The sequence below is a fragment of the Balaenoptera borealis genome, assembly GCF_965194805.1.
Source record: "Balaenoptera borealis genome assembly, chromosome: 2".
Classification (NCBI taxonomy): domain Eukaryota; kingdom Metazoa; phylum Chordata; class Mammalia; order Artiodactyla; family Balaenopteridae; genus Balaenoptera; species Balaenoptera borealis.
The window spans coordinates 128,767,142-128,774,939 of NC_138867.1; positions in this window are offsets into that span (position 1 = coordinate 128,767,142).

Here is a 7,798-nt window from a genome sequence, read left to right on the forward strand (position 1 = left end):
GGAAGGTTTCGGAGAAAATGGTCAAGGGGGGATAGATATATGTGACGAGATTCTGATTGGTTTGCTCAGCATCTATTCCAATTTTTTTTTTTTTTTCTAATATGCCTTCCTGGGTGGCAGAGGCTAGAAAGTGAAAAACTATACTGAACGTGAAAAACTCCCATTTTCCTAACTAAACTTTAGCCAGAGATTCATGTGTGATTTAGAGTTAGCTAATTGGATGCGTGCATTGGAAGCTGAGTTTGGAATCTAGTTGGGTTGGGAGAGATACTGCCAGGTGTGAGGCATTCATGGTGCTGATGTGAATCCAATAAGAATCAGTAGAGTGGGAACTGCTGGGTGTGCGGCCAAGGCCGTGTGTGCTGCCCAGTCTTTCCGAGTCAGATTCCTGGTCTGTAAGGCAGAGTGTATCAGAATTAAATGAGAAAATCCTTCCAAGGCTCTAGGGTGACTGAACGTGAGACTTTCAGGCAGTCCACCAGATGGTGATACGGCTCTTTTTTCACATGGAACAGTCAGCTCTCAGAAGTTCCCAGAGTCAATCCCCTCACATTCCTAGCAGCTCAAGAGGTTATTTTACAGTTCTGGTTTCAGAGACTCTGGAGGTACCAGAGGGACCATCCAGTCCAACCTCCCCTGTAATGAAGGAATCCCCTTATTAACCCTGGGGTTGCCAGTTGTTGCCTATTTGGTATTTCCCTGTGTGGCCCTAGACCACCTGCCTCAGGTTCACCCAGGAGCATTTGCTTATACATGCAGCTTCCAGGGCTCTGCTTCACACTTACTGAGAGTCCCTGGCAGAGGGTTCTTGAGTGTCTGCTTTGTAAAAATAAGCTCTATGGGTGATCAGTGAACCGGTCAAAATTGGAGAACCAAGTGCCAGGGAAAAGGAGTCCTCTTCTTGCTGAAACGACCCCTTGATAGCTGTTCTGCTAGAATTCTTCCTTCAGTGAGAGAGAGGTGGGGACCCAGGGGCACCAGCTCAGCCCTCTTGGGGCCACCCTGAAGAGATCAACTTCCTTTCCTGTGACAATGTCTGAACAATTTGAAGATAGCGATCATGACTTACCTCATCTTCTCTAAGTGAAAGATTCACACTTTGCATTAAGCATTGGCTGTCATCCTCCCTCCCTCCCTTTCTGGGAGACAGTATAGCCAGAGATTAAGAGCAAGGGCCTGAAGAATCTTGGCTTTGCTATTCACTAGCTTTATGATTGTGGGCAAGTAACATAGACTCTTTGAGCCTCAATTTCCTCACCTGTAAGACAGATGTAAAATTATACTTACATCACAGAATTGTTACGAGTATTAAATGAGGTCTCACAAATGCAAGGTGAAAAGGTAAAATACAGCAAATAATCAATGTGATCTATATGAATGAGTCTCAGTTTCTCGAGCCTGTCTGATGGTCATGACAGTTACTTCTGAGTGTGGGGAGGATTAAATGACATAATGTAAGTAAAGGATTTGGCCAGTGTCTGACTCATAGGAGTCTCTCAATAATGGTAAGTATAAGGTAGCCAATAATGTAAAAACACTAAAGGCCTATGATCCTAATGGGGTGGGATTTTAAAAATCACTAGTTAAAGCAGTGAGTTGAGCAGAAAACTTCCCCACTGGCACCCTGTAGGATTGGCACTAAATTCACAAACGTCCTTAGAACTAATATAAAAATTGTACTTCTTCTCCCTTCAGAAATTATTTCATAACTAACTCACAATTAATAAAATACAAAGTTTTCAAGTTATAATTCTTCACAGAAATTGCCTTCTAAACTTTAAAGAGTGCAAAGAAACATTTAAAATCTTTAAGGTAAAACTTTAGTCAGGTCTCTACATAATTCTTGCTAAAGAGAAAGAATGGAAAAAGGATTGTGAGATGAAATGATGGTAAGAATAAAATTGCCTTTGAAACCCTTAATCCCAAAAGTTGAAGTAGCAACTTTTAAATTGTCCAAATCACACAAATAATTTAATTGAGGTGTATGGAAGGCTCTTCAATTCCCATAAAGATTTACATGCTAGAAAAAAAGTTTCTGTGTTAGCAGGTCTCTAACATTTTTTATCAAAATCATAAAAATTATTGTATGTATTTAAATTTGGACAGCTACCATTATACAGTGAATTGTTTACATGCACAAACTTCTGAGTCAAGCAGACTGAATTCCCATCTGGCTCCGCCAGTGTGTTCTTGAAAGTAGCTGTCTCGGAGTCTCACTGCCCTCATTAGTAAAAGGGAAGGTTGTGTTGATCTCTGCAGGGCCACTGGAAGAATTAAGTCTGGCTCTGTACCTAAAATATTTACAGAGAGCCGGGCCTGTGTAAATACTCAATGCTTATGTTACCTAAAAACAAAGGAGGATTGTTAGCTCTATCGTAGAGAATATAGATACAAGTGGGGCAGTTCTGCTGGATTGGTCTCCCTAGATTGGTTTCACCCAAATACCTCAGGGAACACTCATTCCCAGGGCATGAGCAGGAGAGTGGAAAGGGTGAGCAGGTTGGGGTGGAACTGGGGTGGGAGAGGGTAAGAGACAGCTTTTCTGTGTTCCTGGACCCAGTTCCAAAGTGCATGTGAGTTGTGGAGGTGCGGGCATTCCCTGCACCAACAAGCAATTCTCAGACACCAGTAGGTGTTCAAGAGTTCAACTCAATTCTGGAACCTGGGAATAGCATTAGATTCTACAGGTAAAGAACTCAGTCCCATAAGACCACCCTCTATTTTAGATGCCAATGGCAAGCCTAGGATGTTACGTGTCCTTTTGGCCCACTGGCTATAAATCAGAGGTTTCCATGACCTCCTCCTTGGGTTTGATTAATTTGCTAGAACAGCTCATAGACCTCAGGAAATTTACTCCCTACATTACCCATTTATTACAATGGATATCAAAGGATTTGAATCAACAGCCAAATGAGGAGACGTATAGGGCAAGGTCCCAAACAAAGGGGCTTCTGTCCTCATGGAGTTTGGGGCTGGGTAAAGTAGAACATGAAAAACGTTCTGGTTCCCAAACCTGGAAGCTCTCCAAACTTCCTCCTTTGGGTTTTTATGGAGGTTTCATTAATAGGCGTGATTGATTAACTCATTGACCATTGGTGATTCATACAATCTCTAGCGTCTCTCCCGTACCCAGAAATCAGGAGGTGGGACTGAAAGTTCCACCCCTCTATTCCTGGCAGCCAGCCCCCATTCTTAAGTGCTTTCCAAAAGTCACCTCACGAACATAACCCGGATGTGGTGAAAAGGGGCTTGTTATGAATAATAACAAGATACCTATTTCACCTTTATGGCTCTGAAGGGTTTTCAGGGACTGAGAACGAGACCAAATATTATAACAAAAGAGCATTGCTCTTATTGCTAAGGAAATTCCAAAGATTTGGGGAGCTGAGAGCCAGAACTGTGGATGAAGACCAAGTATAATGAGAAACATATTTTAGTCATCTGAATGACCAAGTATATATATTTCTTATAAATTACAATATCACAACAGATAAACAGTCTGAGGAGAAATTAGGGTAAGGTAAGCTAGCTAAAGCTGAGTTGGACGGTTGTGATTGGTGAATGTCAGGGTTCCTTGTGGGTGTTTCCAGTAAACGACTGAGGTTTTGATCTGTGATGTGGGCTGGGCTGTGGGCTCACTCTCCATTTTGTGGCCCAATATATGAACTCACTTTATCACAACAGTATAAGAAATATATTTTAATGAATCTTTAAATTGTTATTAGTGGCTTTAGAATTTCCACCACTGGGGTTTTTTATACTTCATTACTTTTAATCAAGATTTGTACCTCAGAAAACATACTTAAAATTTTGTTGTTACTGTTGTTGTTGTTGTTGTTGTTAGAAAAAATCCAGTATGACTGCTGCTGTGTCACTTGTTCATGGCAATTATCTGGGACATGTATAACAAAGAATGCATAACTAAAAATGAAGATATTTTGTGCTCTAGGAATCGAACCGCAGTTGGCCAAAGAATGATTTATGGAATCCCTGAACATCAGGGCAGTAGATTGCTCTTATTTTCAATTTTTCCATACTTAGTACTAAACTATTTTGAACTTATGGGAAGGTAAGCTAAATAAACCACAACTTTTCATTTTGTTGCAAGAAGCCTGACACTTTCAAAAGGGACTAATACTCTTTCTTGGTGTAATGGATTGAATGGTGGCCCCCAAAAGCTTTATCCACTTCCTAATTCTCTGAACCTATGAATGTGAACTCATTTGGGAAAAAGGTCTTTGTTGATGTCATTAAGTTAAGGATTTTGAGATAAAGAGATCACCCTGGATTATTTGAGTGGGCTCTAAATCCAAAGACAAGCATCCTTATGAAAGTCACATAGAGGAGAGACAGAGAGAAGAGGAAGAGGCAATCTGACCATGGAAGCAAAGACGGGAGTGATGTGGCCACAAACCAAGGAATGCTCGGAGCCAGCAAAGGACAGAAGAGCCAAGCAATGCATTGTGCCCCAGAGCCTCTGGAGGGAGTGTGGCCCTGCTGACACCTTAATTTCAGACCTCTGGCATCCAAAACTGTGAGAGAATAATTTTCTCTTGTTTTAAGCCACTGAGTTTGTGGAAATTTGTTAAGGCAGCCCTAGGAAACTAATACACTTGGTAAATTGATGTAGGATGACAAAGTTTTTCAACAACTGTATGAATGGACTAAAAATTCTAAAAAGTAAACAGTAATGGATAAGGAAAGATAATATGATACACACTTGAAAGGGAAAGGAGAAGGAGAAGGAAGGGGTTAAGGGAAGAGAGAAAAAGAAAGGTGGTAATCATAATGTGAGCTAAGATTTGTCAGGCTTCCAGCAAAAGTATAAACTGTTGGGGTCCAGGGCAGGCTGCCCCCAAATATTCCACAGTGGCATATTATTTTGAATTACAGTCATTTAAGAAACGGCTAACACAAGAGGGACACTTCAACCCTCCTGTCTCCCATGTGAAAGGTGCCCTCCCCACATCTGGAGGTAAAAGGACACACTTATCGCCAGAGATAGGGAATTCAGCCTGAGAATCCTGTATAAACAAACCTTGCTACTTCTTTAATTCACTACCCAAGCCCCAAATCTGTTTAGATTCTTCACTAATTAAGCACCCAAAGCCTAAGTTTGTCCTGTTGATTCCTCACAAATTTATTGTTTGTCTAAAAAGTATAAAAGCTGCTTCTTTTGTAGGAATATGCTATAATTTGTTTAGTCGTTTTACTGTTTATGGACATTCAGGTTGGTTCCTATTTGGGGCTATTATGAACCGGGCTGCTAACATTCTTCTTTGAATCTTTTTGTGAACATGCTTTAATTTCTCTTGGATAAGTGCCTGAGTGGAATTGTTTCGTCATAGGGTAAGATGCAAATTTAATTATATAACCAACTGCTGGACAGATCTTCAAAGGGGCTGTACATTTTATACTCCCACCAGCAATGCATGAGTGTTCCAGTTGAGTTACATCCTTGTCAACATTTGGTATAGTCTTTTTTACTTTACTCATTAGTTTTGACATTTCTGTGAAATGATATATCATTGGTGGTTTTAATTTGCATTTCTCCATTGACTGAAGATATTGAGCACTTTTCCAGGAGTTTATTAGCAAACTACTGTTCTTTTCTGAAGTATCTGTTCAAGTCTTTTGCCTATTTTTAAAAATTGGGCTTTTTGGGAGACCTTCAAGATGGCAGAGGAGTAAGACATGGTGATCACTTTCCTACCCACAAATACATCAAAAATACATCTACATGTGGAACAACTCCTACAGAGCACCTACTGAACGCTGGCAGAAGACCTCAGACTTCCCAAAAGGCAAGAAACTCCCCACGTACCTGGCTGTGTGGCTGACAGGGTATTGGTGCTCCAGCTGGGTGTCAGGCTGTGCCTCTGAGGTGGCAGAGCCGAGTTCAAGATAATGGTCCACCAGACACCTCCCAGCTCCACGTAATATCAAACGGTGAAAGCTCTCCCAGAGATCTCCATCTCAAAGCTAAGACCAAGTTCCACTCAACGACCAGCAAGCTACAGTGCTGGACACCCTATGCCAAACAACTAGCAAGACAGGAACACAACACCACCCATTAGCAGAGAGGCTGCCTAAAATCATAATAAGGTCACAGACACCCCAAAACACACCACCGGATGTGGTCCTGCCCACCAGAAAGACAAGATCCAGACTCATCCACCAGAACACAGGCACAAGTCCCCTCCACCAGGAAGCCTACACAACCCACTGAACCAACCTTAGCCACTGGGGGCAGACACCAAAAACAACGGGAACTACGAACCTGCAGCCTGCAAAAACGAGACCCCAAACACAGTAAGTTAAGCAAAATAAGAAGACAGAGAAACACACAGCAGATGAAGGAGCAAGGTAAAAACCCACCAGACCAAACAAATGAAGAGGAAATCAGCAGTCTACCTGAAAAAGAATTCAGAGTAATGATAGTAAAGATGATCCAAAATCGTGGAAATAGAATGGAGAAAGCACTAGAAATGTTTAACAAGGACCTAGGAGAACTAAAGAGCAAACAAACAATGATGAACAACACGATACATGAAATTAAAAATTCTCTAGAAGGAATCAATAGCAGAATAACTGAGGCAGAAGAATGGACAAGTGACCTGGAAGATAAAATAGTGGAAATAACTAGCACAGAGCAGAATAAAAAAAAAAGAATGAAAAGATTTGAGGACAGTCTCAGAGACCTCTGGGACAACATTAAATGCACCAATATTAGAATTATAGGGGTCCCAGAAGAAGAATAGAAAAAGAAAGGGACTGAGAAAACATTTGAAGAGATTATAGTTGAAAACTTCCCTAATATGGGAAAGGAAACAGTCAATCATATCCAGGAAGTGCAGAGAGTCCCATACAGGATAAATCCAAGGAGAAACACACCAAGACACATATTAATCAAACTATAAAAAATTAAATACAAAGAAAAAATATTAAAAGCAGCAAGGGAAAACCAACAAATAACACACAAGGGAATCCCCAGAAGGTTAACAGCTGATCTTTCAGCAGAAACTCTGCAAGCCAGAAGGGAGTGGCAGGACATATTTAAAGTGATGAAAGGGAAAAACCTACAACCAAGATTACTCTACCCAGCAAGGATCTCATTCAGATTCGACAGAGAAATTAAAACCTTTACAGACAAGCAAAAGTTAAGAGAATTCAGCACTACCAAACCAGCTTTACAACAAATGCTAAAGGAACTTCTCTAGGCAGGAAACACAAGAGAAGAAAAAGACCTACAATAAAAAACCCAAAACAATTAAGAAAATGGTAATAGGAACAAACATATCGATAACTACCTTAAATGTAAATGGATTAAATGCTCCAACCAAAAGACGTAGACTGGCTGAATGGATACCAAAACAAATCTATACATATGCTGTCTACAAGAGACCCACCTCAGACCTAGAGACACATACAGACTGAAAGTGAGGGGATGGAAAAAGATATTCCATGCAAATGGAAATCAAAAGAAAGCTGGAGTAGCTATTCTCATATCAGACAAAATAGACATTAAAATAAAGACTATTATAAGAGACAAAGAAGGACACTACATAATGACCAAGGGATCAAGCCAAGAAAAAGATATAACAATTGTAAATATTTATGCACCCAATATAGGAGCACCTCAATACATAAGGCAAAAGCTAACAGCCATAAAAGGGGAAATGGACAGTAACATAATCATATTAGGGGACTTTAACACCCCACTTTCACCAATGGACAGATCATCCAAAATGAAAATAAATAAGGAAACACAAGCTTTAAATGATACATTAAACAAGAT